The sequence below is a fragment of the Sus scrofa genome, chromosome 6 (genome assembly GCF_054392235.1).
Source record: "Sus scrofa isolate SSC_HxYL_T2T_F1_AM1 chromosome 6, Sscrofa_HxYL_maternal_Yorkshire_Landrace_v2.0, whole genome shotgun sequence".
Lineage (NCBI taxonomy): Eukaryota > Metazoa > Chordata > Mammalia > Artiodactyla > Suidae > Sus > Sus scrofa.
Window position 1 is genome coordinate 71,032,464 of NC_139388.1, and position 23,866 is coordinate 71,056,329.

Sequence of the window (23,866 nt, forward strand, 5' to 3'; positions counted from 1 at the left end):
TCTTCCTCATGTCAGAATTATAGATCTTTTCTTCTTTTTTCTCCAGCTCCGGTTCTGGGACAGATCCTATTGGCCTGCCCATCCCAAATCCATTAAGCTCTGCTCTCTTATTAATAGATCCCAGTTTGTATTAAATTGAGCACTGGGTCCGTGAAGGAACCGGCATTTCACAGCCTCTCTTGTACATTTTACTCTTTGCTGTTCTCCCTTCTTCTGGGCCAGACCACAGACACCACACAGCAGCACTGGCCTTACCTGGCTGAAGAGGATGACAGGTGCTACAGGTAATGGGTAGACACATATGACCTGTGTCCTCCAGGGCATCTTTGAGCTGAAGGATCCCTAGATCACCTCGTCTGGGTTTCTTGTTACAGGAGAAAGCAATCTCCATTTTGTTTAATCCACTGCTCCTTGAGGTTTTCTGTGACTTTCAGCCAAATATCACTCCAAGTGTCAGGAAGGCTAGGCCAGGGACCAGGGTGTCTGGAGAGCAGTGGTGGCCAAGGCCAAGGCCAGCACCCTCCCTATTCAGTTTTCCCAGCAAACACCTACTTGAGGCCCAGCACCATCCGGATCTAGCACCCTTCCTTGGAAAGCCCTGAATATCACATGGTGTGTGCAGGCTACAGTGCTGGGCTGGGAGATCCAGCACCCCCCAGCCCCGGAGAGGAGAGCTCTCCTGAGCTGAGATCCCTCTGTGTTCCTATGAAGGTTTCATCAGGCCTCTTGGGGTTGAGAGCCCTCCCCAGTTCCCCCAGGCTCACCTGCCAGCCATCAGGAGTCCTCAGTCATGTGCACTGTGTGTTACTGCTCTGGACAGGACTCTGAGTCCCTCTGCATCCTGGGATGCATGCATGACAGTGCCTCTTGCCCCTGAAAACCATCTGTGGTTGCCAGAAAACAATCTGTTCCAAGACGTTGTATCAACTGATTCTCTATGAGTGCTGCCAGAGTACATGGAACCTGAACTCCACCTGCACTTCAGGTGTCTTCTCCCCATGTGTACACTGAGTACTTCTTAGCATGCTCTCCTGGCTTCTCTCCTCTTCTCCTTGTGCATCTGGCTTCTTTCTGCAGCAGAGGTTTTGTGAGGCTAGTTCCACGGGACATGAAGAAAGGATAGCTGATGAAATATGATACTCAGAAGTGATGTTGGCTTAAGTGTCAACTCATATATGTGCCTGGCTCCACACTGAGCACATGGCATGGGTTGCCTTGTTTATTGCTCCCCAGCCTGGCGAGATAGGCGGTACCAGCAGCCCCACCTCGTGGGCCAGGAAATGAGGACTCAGAATGGCTAAGCGGCTTGCTCTGGTCACCAGCAGCGGTTTGAGCCAGGCCCTCTGGACGCAGCAACATCTACTCTGCACCCCTTGTACTGTTACTGGTCCAGTGAAGGTTGAGCTTCCAGGGAGCTGGTAAGTCATATGCTGGTTTTAAATGTTATTATCTATTTGTTGTATGTAGTGCCGGTAATACCGACATGGAAAAACGCAAGTACACAAGTACACAGAATGAAATTACAGTATGCCCACCATCCAGAGAGAATTACTGGAACAGCCATATCCATCTATTTACACACACACACACACACACACACACACACACACACACAGGAATACACGCCAAGTACAAGTAAGCCCACTTCAGCCCAGTTTTGTCATTTGCTTTTTCTTTCTTTCTCTCTTTCTAATTTCATTGGGATATAGTTGACTTACAAAGTTGTGTTGATGTCAGGCACACAGCGAAGTAAGTCGGTTTGTACATATACATCTATCCACTCCTTTTCAGATTTTCTTCCGATTCGGTTATTGCACAGTGCTGTATAAAACCCCCTGTGCTGTACAGCAGGTTCTTGTAACCTGTCTATCTTATATGTAGCACATCTGCTTTCTCTTTAGATGAATAGTCATATTAGCTAACTACGTTCCTCTCTCCACATCATTAAACACTCTTTGAAACAGAATTTTTATGGCTGGGTCACGCTTGAGTTTATGTTCCTGCCCTACTTGGTATCTGTTTATTTGTGAAGAAATAATTTGGATGTTTCCCCTTTTTTGCCAAATTCAAATCTCTGTACACACCGATTTCTATTTTCCTAGAAGAAATTTCAAGAAGGGGAAATGACAAGCTGAGTGGGTTGGTGGATTTTTTTTTTTTTTTTTTTAAGAATTTGTATCTCTAACAGCAAATTACCTCTTGGGAAAGGATTTCTCCCCCAGTGCTGTCAGAAAGGGCCCGTTTTTCCTCTCTGGTGGCAGCTAAGATTTTTCTCTTTGAATCACAGTCACTCTACAGGAAGCAAAATGTGTCTTTAAGGGGATTCGATTTTACTTATCCTGCTCAGAGACTTGCTTTTCCCATCTGTCTCATGTCTTTCATCAAAGAATTTCTGGAAAATTCTCAGCCATTATGGCTTTGAAAATGGTCTTTTCCAGCTCATTCTCGCCTCTCCTTCGAGATCTGCCCCTGGGTAGGCGTGTCTGCTCCTCCCGTCTGGGGGCTTCTCATTCTGGATGGTTTCTCTAAATCACTAACTCAGGTGGACTATCAGCATGTCCATTTCGTCTTGCTTGGTTTAGTTTTATTTGGTTTAATTTCTGTGGGTCTGCATCTTTCTTCTTCAGATGCACCTATTGTGGTTTTTTTTTTTTTTTTTCCCTAATGTCGTTCTTGCTTTAGAGTGTCTCTTCTTCGCTTTATCTCTTGAAATCCTTGAAACACACTTATTTTTACGTTCCTTTGAAGTTGTCCTACTTTCTGTACTTCCTGGCCTGTAATGGATCCCTTTCATTACTTCTGCTCTTTCTCACCCAGGGCCCGAGGCCCCGCTGTCCCCATGGTGTGGACATGAAGCCCAACCAGACCCCCTTTGGCTCCGTGACCCCAGGGCCACTCAGCCTCCACTCCCCTCACCCACTCTGGTTTCCTCTTGGCTTCAGGGATGGCGGGTTTTACTTTGCTGCATTCAGTCCCAAACGTGAATGCATGTCCTTGTGTGCGAACCCGTGTGTCCTGAGCCACCTCTACACTGGGTAGGGGAGCGTCCTGCACCTGCACCCGCTCAGTCTCCCACCTTGAATGGAAGTCTCTTTCTCTCTCTCTTTTTCCTTTTTTTAGGGCCGAACCTGTAGCATATGGAAGTGTCCGGGCTAGGGGTCAGATCAGAGCTACAGCTGAGGCCTACACCACAGCCACTATGCTACAGCTGCAGCAAGACCAGATCCTTAACCCACTGAGCGTGGCAAGGGATCAAACCCGCGTCCTCACGGACACTGTGTTGTGTTCTTAGCCTGCTGAGTCACAGCGGGAACACATGGAAGTCTCTTTACAGCAGATGCTCACTCAGTAATTACCTATAGATCAACTAATAATAATGGGACTAACACAATTATTTTAATACACGCATCTCTCTGAGCCTTCGGGATCCTCTATGGCCTTACAACAAGTATTGCTAACACGCGTGAGTTTTTAAGCAGCCTACGTAATCTGACTTGCTCCTCCACAAAACCTCATCATTATCCCATCTTAGCAGAGAATATAAATGAGGAGGAGATGGCTTCAACAAGCAGATGGTGAAAATCGTGCAGCCGGCAGGGATCAGGACAGTTTTTAAGACCAAACCCCCACTGTGTTTCGAGTGCACAGGAGCTGTGGTGACCTGGTCTCCAGCTTTTACGACCCTGCAGGGCAGGCAGTCAAGGTGCCGGAACAGCGGTGCTTTGAACAATGAGTCCACGTGAGCAAAGGGAAGAGGGAGGTGTGGGTCTGGGGGTGCTGGTTCTGCCCCACCCCCACCCCCACCCCCATGCTGCCTTCCCAACGCTCAGGCTTGCCTCTGCATGAGACACACACACCAAGGAAGCTAAAGAGAAACTTTGCCTCTTGGGGCTGTCCCCACAGGCTCTCTCAGACCCTGACCTACTCCGGGCACCTGGGTTGGGGGTGGGAAGGGCAGCCATCTCCCCGTGAGTACAAAGCAGCCTCAAGCCTTTGTCTTCAGGTGCAGCAGGGCACCTGCCTCTCCCCTTCCCCAGCACTCCCAGCAAAGAGCTGGCCCAGGCACGGCACTCAGTGAAGACCCAGACTGAGGCAACAGCAGCTGGACTGCAGGACAGCCCCTCACCCACAGGGCATCAGTCTGATTCCCCTGGCTGGAAGGCATGAGGCCACGGCACTTGAGTGACTCTTTCCCTGAGTTCTCATTTTGCTAGGAGGAGAGGACCAGGGCAGCAGGGAGCATCAGAGGGCTGGTGTGTCCCCAAATGGCAGGAGGTGTTGGCTGGGGACCACCCCAAGTGTGCTGAGACCACAGAGGAAGGGGCCAAGTTTCAACTTTGGATCTGCACTCTCTGAACCCCGACACAGTGTTCACATCCAGCAGAGGGAACCCAGAGCCCTGTGGCTTTCCTCCATAGCACCTCATGGCCCAGCCCTGGTGCCCGGGCTGCCCACAGCCTCCCATCCCCCTTCCCAACTGCATCCACAGTCGTGGGGGGTTGACAGTCGTGGGGGGGCTTTGACCACTGCCAAGCTCAGGATGCCCTTTATTGCACCCCACTTTGGAGTCAGCCTGGGATCTAAAGAGTCAAAGGGAGCAGCGGATCTGGAGAAACGCCTGGGACGGGGGCAGGGGTTGGCACACCTGGCGATGGTGTGAAAACAGGCAGTTGGAAGGTGGAAAGAAGGCTGCGTTTGGCCAATTAATGCCCTGGGTTGAATTCCGGGGACTTTGTGGCCTTCATCTGCCCCTTCTTGTAACTGAGAGCCACGGGGTCCCTGCTGTGGCCCCAGCCCAGGCAGCTGAGCCCTCCTCCCATATCCCAACCTGAGGCCGAGGTCCCCCTGGTCATACAAAGACACCTTGAGCATCACAGACCAGGGGCAGCAGAAGCGCTCTGAATCTCCCCCATGACCCCAGCTCCTGGGCTGCCCGGCCTCAGAACATGGACTGCCCTGTGCCCACCAAACACTTGTGGGGATCTTGGCAGAAGCCCAGCCCTTCTGCTCCCCCCAGGAAGCACAGCTGATTATTATGTGTTCAACTGGGTTCCTTAAAGACATGATGATGTCCTAACCCATGGATCCTGGGAATGGGACCTTCTTTGGAAACAGGTTTTTTGCAGATGCCAGCAAGGCTAATCTGGACACAATGTCCCCTAGATCTGGTATGAGGGGGTGTCCTTATAAGAGGAGAGACACAAACACACACCCGGGAAGAAGACCCCATAGCCATGGAGACAGAGATCAGGGCGAAGCGCCTGCAAGTCTAGGACACCAAGGACCGCCACAGACCCCCGGAGGCTGGGGGACAGCCTGGACCAGACCCTCCCTCAGAGCTTCCGGAAGGAAACAGCCCTGCCTCCACTTTGATCTCAGACCTCTGGCCTCCGGAGCCGAGAGAGAATAAGAGAGTAAATCGTTTTGAGCCACCCAGTGTGGGTTGCTTTGTTACAGCAGCTGAAGGAAACTGATACCCTTGCCAAAGTCCTCTGAGTTGTCCCCAGACCTGCAGATGCCCCTTGCCTTTATTACCTTGTAACCAGGTCACTTAGTTAAAAATTACCTAAGCCAATCAAACTGAGCACGAAAGGCAAGCTCCTGCTCTGAAAACTAGCCTTCCTGGAAAGAATAAAGACAAGTTCTTCAATATATTGCAGTTGAAATACATCGGGCAAGTCAACCATGAAAGATTGGAAAATAAATCATATGAATCCAGGCGGCTTCTCACCTCAGATTGTTTTATACATGGCTTCAAGTTCTCCTTTCTACAGAAGAAATCAAAGCAGAGGCGGTAAAGGGGGCTTGTGAGAGAGAGAGGCAGAGATGGAGGGAGAGAGACAGAGAGACACAGAGAGGTTGGAACTGCAGTCAGGGAAGCTGTGCTCCAAGAAACAGGCTTTGTCTTTCACAAAATGGTTAACAAAATGATACGCATGTTATGTATTTTATGCTAAAATGAAAACAGTGATAGTGCCCGTGTAGCCGTTTTATGCTTCCCCACTTTATCCAAATTTCACTTAACCAGATAACCCAATTGTGTCCATTATTTCTGCTCTCCATCTGAGCTCTTTTCCCCAAGGCTGACTGAGAAAAACAAAGCCAGTGGAACAGCGGGAAAACCAAGAACATAGATTCTCGGTGTCTAAGTTCTTGGCCACGCTTAGGATCACCCTGCGAGCGGCCCTTGAAGTCTATGTGAGTTGTTATGGGACAATGCGCTCACCTTGCCGTCTGCCGAGCAGGGACGTCTTCTTCCCAGCTGTGCGTCCCTGGAAGGCGGGACCCATCACAGGCCTTGTTCACCTGAAAGACTGTTCGCGCACAGTGTTTGGGAGCATACCCTTTGGGGTGCTCCCTCCAATTCACTCTCTTGGCCGGGACCCCTTGGCACACAGAGGCACCTCACTACCCCGAGGGTGGAGAGTGGGGTCTGGCTTCCCCAGTAGCCTCCGGGGGCCCAGTGACACCCCGAGTGCAGGGAAATTAGCTCTCCGACGAGCCTGGGGACCAAGGAGGGACAGAAAGATCCCCATCCTCCCTCCTCTTGCAGATGCTCCCAGACCCCCTTCCCCTCGGCGAACCTCCCACCCAGGCCCCTGGCGGTGTGAACATGCCTGGCCCCTGCGGGGTTTCCTCGCTGCTGTTTATGGGGCCGCGGACAGCAGGGTAGTGGATCCCACAGCCTGCCTGGCTTCCCTCTCTCTCCTCTCCTCTCTTTCCTCCTCACTCTTGCACCCTGAGCCTGCACCTGCTCAACACACTATCAGCCCCTAACCCCTGCTTCAGGCTCTGCTTCCTAGATGGTGCAAGGACTTTGTAGAGGGTCCGTGGATGTTGCAGGCACGGCTGCCCTACGCGCTGGATCCCCCCCGCCCCGCCGCATCCAAGGACCTAAGCCTTTCAGGATGTAGCCAGTCGACAGCCTCGTTAGAGCAAATGCAGGTGTCAGCCACGAGATGTGGGGTGTGGTCTGGCCTGATGGAGCTGCACTTCTGATGACCCTTTAAGAGGCCCCAGAACCCACGGAGTCCCAGGATCTTTAGGAAAGGAAGGGTCTCTCAAGGAATGTGCCCCAGGTCTCCGTCCACAGCAAGGATCCTTTCAAGCCATCCCAAGAAATCCACTGCTTGTCCGGATCAAAATCACTCCTGGAACCCTGGTTTCTCTTTCACAGAGCATCTTTCTTCCTGTTGTGATTGAAGTTCCCTCTGCCTTTGAAGTTCAATGCTGCCTCGCCTTATATTTAAAAACTAAGATCGGCTCCCTTGTCCTCAGGCTTCTTGGCCTGGGTGTCTTGCTCAGCTTGGGCTATTATAACACAACCCCGAGACCAGGCGGCTCAAACAGCAAATTTTATCTCTCACAGTTCTGGAGGCTGGAACATCTAAGACTGGGGAGAGGCAGATTCAGTATCTGGTGAGAGCCGCTCACGGGCCCACAGCTGGCCCTCTTCTCAGTGCATCCTCATGCAGCACAGAGAGGGCAGCTCTGGTCCCCTAACCCCACCATTGGGGGCTCCACCATGAGGCCTCATCCAAGGGCCCCCCCTCCGAATGCAGTTACACTAAGGATTGGGCTTCAACCCATGAATCTGGAGACCCAGACATCCCATCCACAGACCTGGACTTGACATGGCAGAGCTGTTTAGCCCTGGCCACTGGACCAGCCCGTGCTGGCTCCTGGGCCACCTCCATTCCTGCACACGTGCCCACCAGCCCCCTCAGTCCTTTGCTGTGTACACAGTGCTGAGTTTTACCATCCCCATGAACTAGAGCCCTTAGCCCCTCACTGGGTAATGACCCAGCACGAAGAAGCCAGCCCTCACTGGCTCTGTCCGAGTTCCATGTAGATAAGCTGTTTGTTCCTGGCAGAGTTTGATCAAAGCCCCTCTGTCTTCAGAATGAGGGCCGAGTCATGTCTACAGCGTGCCGGTGTTTGGCTTTTCACAGCAATCCTCCATCGGTTTTAGAACACATGATTGAAAGGCACTAATTAAAGGCCTCTGATGACTGATGCCAAGGCCCCAAGAATGACGCCCTCCCCACCCTGGCTTCCACCTGCCCCACTCCCACCGCCGTGCCCGGTGGCCTTGCAAGAAGTCAGACTGATCCTGGGGGACTGCTGCTTGCTCCCAGGGACACAGGATGGACGCCAACCAGAAGGGTGGTGCTCACTGCCCCCAAAGGTTCAGCACAGGGTCGTTTCATCTGTAGGGTCGTTTCAGTTGCATCAAGAGGGCACCTGCTCCTCCTGCAGCTCAGTCATTGATGCACAACTATGGTGGAAGCCCTAAAAGTTGCTGCAGCTCTTGCCTGACACCAAGGCAGGAATCGGCAGGGCTCACATGGTCCAGGGGCCAAGAGAAGACCAGAAACAGCAAGGCAGTGAGCGTGGAGCAGCGAGCCTCAGCCACAGCATCCGCCCTTTCCTGGACCAGTAGGTGTCAAAGCCGGGCCTTCCGCTCTTCGCCCCCAGCTCCTGAGCCCACGCTCAGCCCTGAGGAACTGAATCCCACACCCTGCTCCCTCTAAGGCATCGACAGCCCAGAATGTGTTCGTTCAGCTCCAAGATCCCGGCCAACCTGGCCCTTTGCTGCCTCCAAAGTCCTTCCTAGACAGCAGCTCGGATGGTCTCGCTTTTGTTTGTGGGTCTCAGAAGCTCCGCCCAGCCTAAGGGAAAGTAAGGCCACAGTGTGACATTCATAGGTCCTTCCAGCCATGAAATATACTGAAAATAAAACAGGAGTTCCCATCAAGACTCAGCGATTAGCCAACCCGACTATCATCCATGAGGGCACAGGTTCAATCCCTGGCCTTGCTCAGTGAGTTAAGGATCCAGTGTTGTCGTGAGCTGTGGTGTAGGTTGCAGACATGGCTTGGATCCTGCATTACTGAGGCTGTGGTGTAGGCCAGCAACTGCAGCTCCAATTTGACCCCTAGCCTAGGAACCTCCATATGCCGCAGGTGTGGCCCTAAGAAGACAAAAAGATCAAAAAAAATTAAAAAATAAAAATAAATAAATAAATAAAAATAAAATATCGCAAGAATGTAATATGAAGCACAAAAGATGAATATTTTTAAATTTTTTTGTTATAGTATAGTTGATTTACAGTGCTGTGTCAATTTATGCTGTCCAGCCAGGTGACCCAGTCACACATACATATACATGCTTTTTCTCATGCTGTCTTCCACCACGTTCCATCCCAAGAGACTGGGGGTGGTTCCCTGTGCCGGACACGGCTTATCCATTCTGAATGTCATGGTTTGTACCTACTAACCCCAAGCTCCCCATCCCTCTCACTCCCTCCCCCTCCGCCTTGGCAACTTCACGTCCCTTCTCCATGTCTGTGAGTCTGTTTCTGTTTTGTAGACAGGCTCATTGGTGCCACATTTTAGACTCCACATGTAAGGGATAAAGGTGAACATCTTGACACATGTATTGAAGCATTTTTTCTTCAACCTAAACATTGCTATTTTTCCCTCTTTATTTTATTTTATTTTATTTTATTTTATTTTATTTTATTTTATTTTATTTTATTTTATTTTATTTTATTTTATTTTTAGACCAGGATGTACAGCGGCTGGATATGGGGCCTCCATTCCCAGATTAGGGATTGAACCCGGGCTGTAGCCATCAAAGCGCCAAGTCCCAACCACCAGACCACCAGGGAACTCCTTCCTTCTGCTTTTAAAAGCCATTAAAACACTGCGTGGGCCCTAACAGATTTGCAGGCCCAAGGCCCTGCGCTCCCAGCGCCCAATAGAGACACGGGCCTGGCCTTCACCTCCTTCCGCAGCCCTGGCCCTCCCGCCTTGTAGCCTCAGACCCACCTCTGCTCTCTTGGCCTCTGTGCCTCCTGCACCCCCCAGTGCCTACCACGCCCTTCCCTGATGCAAAGTCCCCTGTGTGCTTTAGGGTCCAGCACAGGTGTGATGCCGTGGCCTGTGGGCAGCATCTGCATCTTCTGGGCTCCATGATCCTGTGACCACACTGCAAGACAGACAGCGTCTTTCTGGTCAGCCAATAGGTTCCTTCATCCATTCCCCAAACACCCCCTGTGTCCAGCTCTGGGGGATGCAGAGAGTGGGGAGCCAATGAACGGATGACCAGCTCTGGAGAACCATCCGGCACTTCCGGCTCTGACATGCAGGGGGGGGGGGGCCCAGGGGGGCAGGGGGCAGGCAGTGGAGGGAAAAAGGAAGCCTGAGGGTGGAGGGTCCCCGGAAAGTTTCCACGAGGTGCGGTCACCTCCCGGAGCCTCTGTGCAGACTCGGGGACCCCTCTGTGTTGCTGTGAACAAAGTCTTGGTCACCCCGTGGCAGTCAACTCAAAACTTACAGCAAAGATCAGAAGTGTTGTTTTGTTTTGTTTTTTGCTATTTTTTTAGGGCCACACCTGTGGCATATGGAGGTTCCCAGGCTAAGGGTCTAATCCGAGCTACAACTGCCTACCTGCATCACAGCCACGGCATCACAGGATCCGAGCCGCGTCTGCGACCTACACCACAGCTCATGGCAATGCTGATCCTTAACGCACTGAGCGAGGCCAGGGATTGAACCTGTCTCCTTGAATCTCTTACACCTCTCCAACTTACTGGGAGCAAATCCACGTGGTGAAACCCACTCTGCTTCCCCCAATGTTTGATCATGGGGACACACTTGTCATAACAACCATACAGAATATACCGGGTATTTATGACACAAACTCCACAAATAACATTACTACTAAAAATTGTCACACTAACGTACTTTAGTGAGTACTTACTATGTCCCAGGAATATTTGAAGCACGTTCTCTGTGTTTTTTTTTTTTTTTCAGCTCTGCCCCACCTACCACCCACAACAGAGACTAAACTCTGGAGGGGTCCCAGCTCAGCCATCCAGGTGATGGGCAGTCGGGATCCAGAGACGGCCCTCTGCCCTCTTCCTGTCCTGCCTGTCACAGACGTCCTCTAAGATGGCGACTATCATTCTTGCTTTAGAAAGTGGGCCTAGAAAAACCCCACCACCAGTCAGCTGCAGAGCTGGATTCAAACCCAGGGCCAGTCCACTGGTCGGCATCACTGAGGTTTCGGCTGTAGCAGTTTGGTGCACACGGCTGCCAAATCAGCAGGTGTCATCACCTGCTAAGAGGATAATCAGGTCTGATCATCGGTAATCGGGTCCTCCCTGCCCGGCCCTGAGGATAAGTCTGTGCACCTCCCACACAACACGAAGGGGATCTGCCATCCATGCAGCCTGCCCCCTGCCCCCCAGCCTCATGGGGAGGTTCTGCTGGGTGCTCTGCCCTCAGGACTGAGCAAACGTTATCGTCCTGACCAGCTCTGCTCACACCTGGGAGACCTCACTCTTCCTGGCTCTCCCCATGCTGGTGTCCCCCAGTGGGAAGTGACAGGTGGCCGGGGGGGCAGGAGGATAGCAGGAGGCTGGGGAACCCTCCTGGCCTCTGTGGCCACGGCTGCTCACTTGTCCAGATTGCTTCCGGCTGTTTCAACCTGATCCATGGACGTGACAGCCGTGCCACGAAATTGAATTTAAAGTCTTGTCTGAGAACATTGGGAGTGATGCTGATGGAAGGGCTTGCGCTGTGCTGACAACACGGTGGGGAGGGGAGACCTGGAAACACTGGCTCTGAGTGGGGCCCTGGGGCGAAGGAAAGCAGGAGCTTCCCAGGGGTGTTCAGGTGCGCAGAGCGTTCCTTCAGCTCCGTCTCAGAGGGGGAGGGATGCAGAGGACAGGACGGAGCGCGGGCTCTAGAGACACAGCCCGTGGCCAGCTGTATCACGGGGCATCCCCCAGCCTCTGGGCCTCAGCCCCTTCTCAGCAAGTTCAGGGCTGACACATCTTATGGGCTGAACGAGGCAGCATCTGCAGTGCACAAAGCATCGTGCCTAGACCCAAGACGTGCCCGCGGAAGGCGATACCCGATACCTCGGGGTATTGTTATTCTAAGTTCCAGTATAAATGCATTTATTTATTTGTTTATTTATTTATTTTTCTTTTTTTACGGCCATGCCTGTGGCGCATAGAAGTTCCCAGGCTAGGAGTCAAATTGCAGCTGCAACTGCCGGCCTCTACCACAGCCATGGCCACACCAAATCTGAGCTGCATCTGCAACCCACGCCACAGCTTGTGGCCACGCCAGGTCCTTAACCCACTGAGCAAGGCCAGGAATCAAATCTGCATCCTCACACATGCTTGTCAGGTTCTTAGCCTGCTGAGCCACAACGCAAATTCCTCCTTGTGTAATTTAAACTCAAGGTTACACTTAAAAGAGTCACTTTGGTTTTCAGCTTAGATTATTGACCGAAGGATGACAAGACTTAGGTGGGCAAGACAGGGGTGGGTGTCCTTAGAGTCGCATGTGGTGGGCGCTTGTCATGGTAGGTTGGGGGCTGAGAAAACCGACTCTCCCCAAGTCCCCTCTGCACCAGGGCTGTTTCTCAGGAGGCCAGGGTCAGAAACAACCCAATTTGTATGGACAAGAAAACGAGACTCAAGAAAATTATGTCCTTCTCCAGGCCTGTGGCCTGAATGAGGGCTGGATCCAGGATTTGAAATTGGACAGGTGGGTGCAACTAGGGAGTCTCATACTAAGTGAAATAAGTCAGAAAGAGAAAGACAAATACCTATGATATCACTTCCGTGTGGAATCTAAAATATGGCACAAAGGAACCTATCTACAAAACAGAAACAGATTCGCAGACATAAAGAACAGACCTGTGGTGGTCAAGGGGGCGGGGAGAGTGGGGTGGGGGAGGGATGGACGGGGAGTTTGGGGTGAGTGGATGGAAGGCGATCATACGTGAAGGGGGTTAAACAACCAGGTCCTACTGTTCGGCACAGAGAACTCTACCCAGTGGCCTATGATAAACCGCGATGGAAAAGAATATTTAAAAAGAGCGTATATGCGTACAACGGAGCCACTTTGCTGTGTGGCAGAAATTCATGCAATGATTGGAGATCAACTTTACTTCAATTTGTAAAAATTGGACAAGTTGGGCTCCAACAAGCCTGCTCTGAACAGCACTGTTCTACACTAGGTGGCAGGGTGACCTCATCTTACCTAAAGGCCCCGGCAAGACCCTAGTCCTCACCAAGGTCACGTCCTGAAGGTCCAGGTGGGTGCGAACTTGGACAGGACCGCATTCAACCCAGTACAGGGACCAGTGGAACCAACGGTCTCAAGCCGTTTGCGACACAAGAGGGCATCTCCTGGTCCAGCTCCAAACTTCCTGCCAGGGAGGGTCTCAGCTGCCTCGTTAGTACGTGTCTCCAACGCCCACCCCACTGGCTGGCTGGCTGGGTGGCTGGCTGGATGGGACAGCACCAGGTCTCGCCAAGGGGTCCCTGCAGGGCATGGCTTGTCAAATTCACAGCTGGAGCTGGAGACATGGGTATTGGCAGCCAGCACGACAGACTTGTATGGGTTTCTGGGCTCTGGCAAGGATGGGCTGGAGAACGCCTGCCCTCGTAGCAGACGGGGCAGGCAGAGGGGAGAAAACAAGCTAAGGTGGGCAAGCACCGGCATGCTAGGGGCTTCCGTGCCCTCAGCCATGGTCCTTATCCCTGTGAGCCCACCCCGCATGTGCTCAGCAATTCCAGTCCGTTTTGTTTCTGGAAAGCTCGGAAGGAGGTAATCGTTAAAAACATGTAAATTAAGTTCCCCCAGGAGCTTAATGGATTAGTCATTGACTTTTCCCCCTTCTGTTGGATCTTAACCTTCTATGGAAATTAATCACCAATTGGCTCAAGACAGCCACCAGCCGCCAAAGATTAGCATGCTCTCTTCACAGCCCCAGGCGTGTGGGCCTGTGGAAGCACCCCCCCTCCCCGTTTTCTCCCCTGCCCACCCCAGCCTCCCACCTGTTGCATCGGATCCAGCTACACGGGGAGCAGCGGGAAGGCCCTGGCTTCCTGCCTCTCCCTCCACGGGGTGGACACGCCAGCCACACACACTCCAAAGAGAAGGGCTTTGGCCTCAACGGGAGAGGAAGAAAAGCAGGGTTCTGCTCCTTGTAGGTCGATTCATTCAGGCAGTTAGCATTTGAGCCTCCATGGAGCACCTGCGCTGTACTGGGGGCTGCATTAGAGCTCAGCCAGAAAGGGTCAGAGATGTGGCTTCACGCCGGAAATTTCACTTTAGAAATTAAAGAAAGGGACAGCTTCGTGAGAGACGAGCTCCGGTCTCACCTCTGTGAGCATCTGCCGGGACAGGACCAAGGCTACACATTCTGCCTGCCTGCCCCCATCACCCAGGACAGCCTCAGAGCCCAGTTTGCACCTGCTAACCGCCCAGGCTTCAAAGTCCAGAGCAGCAGGTTGGATTGTCCTATCTCCCAGGCACCTGCTCTGCATTCCCCTTCAGGGTCCATGGCCCAGGGGACCTGCCCCACCCCTCCTTCCTCAGCCATGGGGCCTCTGCCTCTGGGACTTCATGCCATGACTTTGCAAAAGATCCGCACCCAGCAGCTGCTCCTGGCAAAGCTAGCTGAGAGTTAGGGAGATGCCAATTTGTGGCCAATGTCTGAAGAAGCTATTTCTAAAACAGCAATTACCAGGAAGGGGAACAAATTACTACTTACTTCAGAGACTTTCACACATGGAGAATCAGGGCCCTACAAAGTAATCAGGGCAATGTGTTTGCAAAGCAGCATTATTTATATTGAAATATTTCACAGAGAAAGGTCGGGAACTGAAATTGAAGGTTAGCGAGGAATAAAATACAGGGGTCACCGTATCGCTGAAAACTCTGTGCGGGGCCTGGATTACCACCACATTAGGCACATTTGAAAACTATTAAATAAATCCAGGCTAGTATCCAGCATCAGATTTCTAGGAAAAATGAGCTCCGTTGTCCAAATCCAACAGCGGAACGGACAGGCCCGTGGAGGCTGTGGCCATTCCCAGGGAAGCAGCCACAGGAGATCCAAATCATCCATCGGATGCCTGGCAACCACCTAGTTTGTTGCCAAGCAACCACCCAGCCTCTCTGGGGCTCCACCCAGAGTCCCCAGGAATTTAACAGCTGGGCCAGGGCTGGGGAGGCAGCCTGGGAAAGGGCAGAGCGGGCTGGCAGGACCTGGGATTTGGGAACGGCAAGAGGATGGCAGCAGGCATCTCCCCTGGAGTGGGGCCAGGGCAGTGGGCCCACCTCTACCCTGTACCCCTCCCCTCTTCTCCCCGTGAACAAAATGCTCCTCCAGGAGAAGATTACCATGGAAAATCATTTCAACAGCACCCAGGCATGTCGTGCTTGCACTGCATGTGTCTAATTTGATTCTTGAAGCCCCCCACCCCAGTGAGGCTGAGAGGAAAAGATGTTTAGTCCTCCTTCCTGTGGTGGTGACTGCCCCCCGCCCCGCCCCCGCCCCAGTCTCTGCTGCCTCCAGGCCCAGCCTTTGGGAGGTCCAGCCTGCAGCAGCCTCCCGGGATAGTGATGAGAGGGGGAAGCAAACACATGGGGTCTATTGGTGGATTCAGGCCACACCTGCCTGAATCCCTTCCTGCCTGGCAGAGAAATCTCTCTGGGATAGGTATGTATTTGGTCCAGTGTGTTGTCCTATCCATCCACCAACCACCATCCATCCACCATCCATCCATCCATCCATCCATTCACCCCCTGTATATATATATACACCCACCATCAGCCATCCACCCACCACCCACCACCCACCACCCACCACCCATCCTCCACCCAGCCAGCCATCCAGCCATCCACCATCCACCTGCCAGCCAGCTGTCTGTACATACATGCGTACGTGCATGCACTGAAAGTTGCCCAAGTGGCTCTGGGAAGACCCCCATCAGAAGAGGGAGGGTCCACAGAAAAATGCTGAAAGATCTTTGCTGTCAGTCTCAGAAGCTTCCATGTGGCACAAGGGGTTTGGCTGAAGGCTGAGCAGGAGCCCAGTGTGTCCTTACTGACCCTGCACCCAAGAGAGCTGTACACTTGTGCCCAGAGGGCAGGAGCCCAGAGAGGCCATCAGACTGTGGCCAAAGACAGACGGGCAGCAGCAGGGTAGAGGGACCCTCCACAATCTGCCTTCAGATGGCAAAGAAGCATATCCAAAATGGCCAGAGGATGGGGAGTCCTCAAGGCCCCAGGGAGGACCGCCTGCCTGCAACCTCAACTGGAGAAACGTGGTTAGGAAGGTCTCGCCAGAACCAGCCGCATAATATGCAAGGCCCCGTGCAAGATGACAATGCAGCCCTCCTTGCTCGAAAAGCAGTGAAAAGGGGCCGAAGGTCCTAAAATATAAACCCCTTCCCTTCCTTCCACAGTCTCTGCTTTGACTTGTCCCAGTGATTTATACTAGCAATAGAGTACCATGCCAAGTAAAGAACAATTTAAATTTTAAATTATTAGCATGGATCTTACCATTCATCTTTATACGGTGAGATGCCCATTTTAAATGCACACGTAAGAGCATTTAACTTGGGTGCAGAATCACCGAAATTGTACAATTCATATTTCGTGGCTGGCACATGAAGATGAATTTCATTCTTCCCAGAGCAACAGAAAGGCTGCAAAAAACCAACACACCTGTCTTTAATTCCCTCTCAGGCACCCTTCTCCAGCACCTCTGCCTTCGGCCACTGATGAGCCAGGAAGGATCGAACAGAGACAGGGGTACCTGTGGCCCCAGCTCCCCCTTCCGTTCTGCGTCTTTTTATCACAGAAGTTGTCGGCCATGGGGAAGTGATGCGAACGAGCAAAGATACAGGCTCTGCTATTTCTCAGGAGGCTGGAGCCTTCTTTCTGTCTCTGAAGAGGTTCTCACTCAAATGGGATGCATGGCCGCTCAGGGCTGTTGGTAGCCCCCGCCCCCCACCCCCCGACGCTGTGGACATAACCCTCATCCCCTGGACCCACGCTGAGTCTCACTGAACTTGCCAGGGGTCCCCTGGAATTCTGTGCTCATGGGGGCCTCATGAATGCCAAGTGCAACCGGAGTTTCGAGGAAAGGTGGACAGCCCCAACTGTCAGCTCTCCTCACATACACACAGCATGGCCCAGAAAGCACAAGTTCAAAGTTAAAAAACAATTAAGAATTTCAAGAGAGTTCTCACTGCGGCTCAGCGGGTCAAGAATCCAATAGAGTATCCATGAGGATGTAGGTTCGATCCCTGCCCTTACTCAGTGGGTTAAGAATCCAGCGTTGCCACAAGCTGTGGTGTAGATTGCCGGTGTTGCTATGGCTGTGACAGAGGCCAGGAGCAGAGCTCCAATTCGACCCCTGGCCTGGGAAATTCCATATGCCGCAGGTGCAGCCATAAAAAGAAGAAAAAGGGGGATTGATTTCAAGATGGAGACAGGAGAACATTAAAGCAAGCAGGGCCTTTCTGAGTGTGGGGCTCCGTGGGCTGTACAGCTCCCGTGCCCATCAGGTTGGCACAGGGAGGACTGCTGGCCTGAGGGCAGGTCCCAGAAGGGGCTTTCCTTAGCAGGAGGCACCTGCCCCAAGCTTCCAGACCTGGGCCAGCAAGTGAGAGGGGGAAATGAGTCCCACCTCAGCTCACATACAGACGCTCGTGCTGGCGCACACAGCGTCCGGCTGACCTGAGGCCTCCTGCCCCCTTTGCTCTGTGTGTCCAGCAAGACAGCAAATGTGGCGACAGTTCAGCTCAGCAGACTCCTGCCAGAGGCTCCCATTTCCATTTCTGAACCTCGAGTTGTGCCCAGAGCGGCCACGCCTGCCTCAACAGGACCCAACAATGCTTCCAGCATCCAGTTGGGCTGAAGGCAGAAAATTCAGTGGAATTTCTTGCCGTGTCTTCCTTCCAGGCTTTTGAGTTCTCTTAAAAATCCTCTTCGGGCACCGGAATGGCTTCGCCTCCGTGACTGCAGAAGAAGATTATTTTACCAGGGCAATCTACCAGAATTTCTCAGTTTGAAAGAAAAAAGATGCTTTGCTCAAACGTGAGTGGGAAACACTGATTTTTTTTTTTCTTTTCTTCTAGGGCTGCATTTGCAGCATATACAGGATAAGGGTTGAATCAGAGGTACAGCTGCTGGCACACGCCACAGCCACAGCAACGTGGGATGCAAGGTACATGTGCAACCTACACCACAGCTCAAGGTAATGCCAGATCCTTAACTGACCGAGCAAGGCCAGGGATTGAACCTGCGTCCTCATGGTTACTAGTCAGATTCGTTTCCGCTGCACCATGACAGGAACTCCCCCTCCAGAAGCTCCCCAGTACTTAAGAGCTGATTAAAGGCCCTGAGAAGTCCCGTAGCAATTAAATTGTGTTCATCGTAATGCTTCCCAAATGTATTTGCCCACAAAATACCTTTTCTGCGCAGATGTGTACAACACATATTGACACCCCGCAGAACTTTCCAGAAGAAGTCTGAGTCCACAAGAACAGTGAATGTCATTTGGGCTTTAAAAAGCTGCAGAAAATGGACTTTTAAAAATATCTCTTCAATGCCAATGATTCCAGAAACCCAGAGTCAATACTAAATCACTCGTGCATTCATTCAACAAACACCTGATGTGCACTTAACCACGCCAGGCTCTGTGCTGTGCCTGCAGCCAAGTAATTGTCTCCTTCTTTACCAGGGTCTGCGGAAGGGTTTCCACTTGTCCCCAGACAGGGATTGTCTGCATTTTTCAAGGCACACTGCTTAGAGTTCCCGTTGTAGCTCAGGGGTTAAGGACTCAACCTTGTCTCTCTGAAGATACGGGTTTGATCCCTGGCCTTTCCCAGTGGATTAAGGATCCAGTGTTGCCATAAGCTGTAACGTAGGTCACAGATGCAGCTCGGATCCAGTGTTGCTGTGGCTGTGGCGTAGGTGGGCAGCTGCAGCTCCAATCTGACCTCTGGCCCAGGAACTTCCATATGTCACAGGTGCAGCCATAAAAAGAAAAAATAAATAAAATTTTAAAAATACAATGCACACTGCTGGCTCCTCCCTGGAGGTCCCATGTTTTTAAAAGCTTCCTGGTGATGCTACTCGGAGCCAGGTTTAGAGCTAATGATGGGGAAACAGAGATGGCGGGGCCACCCACATTTCTGAATCTACCCCGGTGATTCTGGTTCCCATGGCCAGCACGGCTTCCCTGGAACCGGGAAGCCAGCTCCAGCTCCGGAGGGCAGGCTGGACCCAAAGTCAGACAGGATGAGTCTTTCATTCCCCTGCCCCACCCCTTCTCCCACAGTGTGAGTATCCTTCTCCCTGGAGGAGGTGGAGGGAGGAAGCATGAGTCCCGGGGACCAGCTCTGCCCTCCCCAAGGAGATGCCTGGAACACAGAGACAGGGTGCTGTGCCTTTGACCCCCCCCTCTCCCCTGGCATGGAGCCCCTCAGGGGCTTTCAGATTACGGAGCCCAGATACTGGCACAGACTCAAGATGCCTCATAAAGGAATTGGCCCATACGTCAATCAATCTGACCTCGAAATGAAGTCCCCAATGTGGAAATGTGACCAGGCTTACAGGCCTGCTTTATGCAAAATGGCTAATGGCATTGACAAGCCCCTGGAACGCAGGCTTATGAATAAAGGAACAATGCTGGAAAGCAAAGCTCTGGATGTTTCTTATCGCAAACAGCTCGGAGCCTGTGCTCAGTAGGCAGAGCCCTCCTGCCCAGCCGAGGGCTCCCCTGGTGGCCTGAGCTCCCCAATCCAACCGGCATGGTCCCCTTAAATGCAGGACTCCTGACCCCTGAAGTCTCTGAGCCCCATCCCGCCCCACAGCTCGGGAGGGGGCCCAGAAGACCCAAAGATCCGCAGCGCGGCGACGGCAGAGCGTGGTCACGGCCTCGGCCAGACCTGCTGCACCTCCGGCCAGACGACCAGAAATTCCTGTCTCGGCTCAAAATCAGCTGTCGGTGAAAAACATGTCCATCCTGTGAGGACCCGGCTCTGGGACAGAGGTTCTGTGGCGACCGCCAAGGGTGAGCGCACCTATCAGGGACCCCCCCCCCCAACCGCAACCCCGCCGCCGCCCTGGGGCAGGCCCCCCCGCAGAGATGCATCAAAGAGCAGACTGAGGGGGAGGAAGCCAGTTGTCCGAGGACGAGGACGTGAGACAGTCCTGAAGGAAAGAGGCTTTTCAAAGAACTGTCATCCGGTGCCAGCACGGCCGGAGATTCGGAAGAGACGGAGATCCAGGCGGACAGGGCAGGAGGCACTGAAGGCCACCTGGCTGGTCGGGGTCCTGGGAAGCCAGCCGGGCCGGGGCTCTGCACTCCACAAACCCTGCGCTGCCAGGACCCCATGAGGCTGTGGAAGTTCTTCCGCCTCAGAGGACTTTGGCTTGGGAACCCCAGTGTCCCCCTGCCCAGGATGGGGGGCAACACAAGTGGCCAGTGACCTCCCTCCGAAGGCCCCAGGTCTCTTGGGTCACAACCTCTCCCACAGTCACCATGCGGATCTGGCAGGAGAACCCTCAATCTCCCCGCTAAGTGGGGAGACAGACTAGATGAATCGGCAGGTCCTTCTGAGTTCTTACTACCCAGGGGTAACCTCGCTTAGCTGAAATACAAAAATCGGTCTTAACCAATAGTTACCAAACCTCTGCTAAGCAGTTCGCACACACAGAAAGTGATTCATCAATATTGGAGAGTTTCTTAATTGATGTCGTTATTTCTGCCCTCCATGCTCCTAAGAAAGCACCTGCCGGGCTTGGTCCTGTCCCCTGCCCATGGCCAGCATCATTGGTTGCTGTTCTATCAAAATGGGGCTCCCCAGGCAGACGCGGGCCCCTAAATCAGCTCCCTTATTTGTCCAACAAAGCTACCGGTGACCTCACACTGTCCTCCGGCACAGAATGCAACCCTCCAACACCAGCCAGGCCCTCCTTCCAGAAGCTTGACAGCTCGTCTCCGTCCCTTCCGTGAGCGTTTCTTTGGGGACCCAAAAGGTAGAGGAGAAACAGTCCAAACAAAAGCAAAGACTAAACTCATCCAAAGGCGTGTCCGCAACTTTTAATAGCATTAATCTGTCACCAAATGCCAGAGGGGAAAGCCGCATCTGTATTCTGACTGTAATGACTACATATTGAACAGCTGAGACTTGATTTATTAACAATGAGATTTTACAAGCGAGCCACTACTGACAAATGGCCGCAATTTTAGGCACCCCAGATCAATACCCTTTAATCGAGTCAAATCCCAACAAATTAAGTTAAAGCAAGATTCCCAAACAGCCCCAAACGAAGCAAACGAATGCATGTAACACTCCCCACATGGTTGGATGGCATGGGCATCCCTGTCATGAGTTGACAGCCACACTTTTATTTACTTGAAAACCAGGACAAGTGTCGGGAGGCTGTGGTTCCATGGTCCTTCCGTGGCTGGACACCCATGACACGAGATGGACACAGCATAGACAAGCCAGGGCCCCTGCCAAGGGCCAGTGGGGGACAAACACGTCCCCCGTATGTTTGCTATCACCCAGCATGTTCCCTCTGGCAAAGAGACCCTCAAGCCTACAGGACAGCAAAAGCCTGATCCCAGCTCTACCCTAGGTGACCTGGGTGAGCATGGGCATGGCACTGGTAACCCTTCATTCACAAAACAGAAGTGATGTCAGTCACTGCCACCTCCAAGGTTGCTGTGACATTGCACAAAATAACATATTGGAAAGCCTAGGTGTGGGCCGGGCACAGAAAGAGCTCTTGGATATTAGCCAAGGGACGTGACCAGCAGGGATACAGCTAGGGAGCCTACCTCCATCCCAAAAGTGTGAGAGTGCCATGCCAGCCTCTAGCCAGCCAGACCCCAGGGAGACAGGGTCCCTGCAAAACTGGGGGCGGCCTAGGTGCACCCCATCACGGCCAGCATTGCCCATGGTTCTGCTGAAAGCCCCAGAGAAGCCTTTCTTGTCAGAGGGATTTCACTTGGGATAGTCTTTTTTGATGCACAGAATTTTCCAAAGTCAGATGGGAGCCCTTGCTTCCTACACTTCAGTAAGGATCCTGGCCCCAGGTGTGAAGGTTAAGGGAGACCATTGCTCGGTCAGCAGTTACAGGAGGTGACAAAGGTCTGCTGCCATCACATCACTGGTGAGGAATGTGTCAGAGACTCAGAGACAGCCCAGTGGACAGACCCGGGCCCAGGGTGGGTCCTGACACCGTCGCTGGGTGATCCGAATGCAGAAGGTGAGCAGGACTCTCACGCGGGTTCCACGTGGGGACAGAGAGTGACATTCCTTCAGGACAGAGCACTGGGAAATGGGGGCAGGTCTGGGTTGCATGTAGATGTAGGTGACAATTCAAAGAGCCGTGAGCGCTAAACGCTGTGGTTTGTGGGTTTTCTTGGCCAACCACAAAGTCTTCCTCAATATCTGTCTCTCTTGGGCTGGTCACTGTGCGTCAGGACCCAGCAAAAGGGATGGCCGGCCCCTAAGCCCTGGGCGAGGGAGGGGGCAGCGCGTCAGCCTGGGCCAGTTTCTGATGCGCTGTGTGTGTCCAGAGGTGACTTGAACCTGACCCCTCACCCCCAACTAAATGAGGGGCTCCTTGGGCCCCCAGGCACCTGCAAGTCTCCTATCACCACCACAATCCCACTTATTCTGACTATATTTGTTTCCTGCAGTTGCTGTGACAAATTACCCCAGATGTGGTGTCTTGAGTCAACAGGAATATACTCTCTTTCAGTTCAGGAGCCCAGATGTCTGATATCAAGGTGGCAGCTGGGCTGCGCTCCCTCCAGAGGCTCCAGGTAAGAACTGGCTCCTCTGCTCTTCTGCTTCTGGGGTCCAGGAGCCCCCTGACTCAGAGCTGCATCACTCCGTCTCCACCTCCATCTTCCCAGAACCCTCTTTTCTCCTCTGTCTGTATCTCTCTCTCTTATAAGGACACCTGTCATTGGATTTAGGGCCCATCCACATAATCCAGGCTGGGGGCCTCGTCTCAAGACCCTCAATAACATCTGCAAAGACCCTCTCTCCAAAGGAACCCTGTTTGTCATTTCCAGGAATGAGGACATGTCTTTTGAGGTGGCCACCACTCAACGCCCCACAAAGAGCCCCATCACATTAGCACCTAATAGGTGCCTAATTCCATCTGCAGAATGAATGAATGAATGAATAAATGAATGAGAGGCTACGACCCTGGACAGCAGTCAGCAAACTCACAGAAGGCTGGCAGCAGGCACCCCCATGCCCCAACAAGGATGCAGGGCGCGGATTAAGGCTGAGGCCTGGACAGCCCAGCAGTGAGGGTGCCATCTACCCAGTTCTGAGGTCAGGCTGCAGGGCCCTGCTCCACCACCTCGAATCACGCAGCAACCTGGCACCAGGGCCCCTTCCTACGGCCCCTGAGTGAGCCAGCTGCCATGACAACCCAGAGTCCCTCCCTCCATCCCTGGAAAGGATGCAGCTCAGCAAGCCTGGGCTGTGCACGCGTGTGCAAGGGGGGGTGTGTTCACACGTGTGCATGCATGTGCATGTGTGCTGTGTGTGTGCAGGGGTGTGTAGTTGTATGCATGTAGGTGCAGGCTTTGTGTAGTGTGTGTGGGTTGGTTTGTATAATTAATTAAGTGGGTGTAATTAGGAAACATCCACCAGGAGACCTATATCCTCTTTGGGCCTGTGATTTCCTGTCTTGTCAGAATATTAGTGCTAAAAATTATGAGACATAAATGGGGCTGGTTAACATAAAAGCCATAAAATATTTGTTTCTAATGGAGCCTGTGTACAAGCAAATCTGTCTTCAGGCTGCTGAAGGCCATTGCCTTTGAAAAGAGAATTGTCTTCTGAACCATAAGTGGCAAGCAAGCCCCCTGGGTTTGGGGGTGTGCCCACGCTCCCTCCCCCTGCAGGGTCTCCTGAAACATGGCACTTGGGGAGGGAGTTTCTGGGCATCAGTCAGGGACCAGACAAGGTGACTGACACCTCATGCAGCCAAAGCCA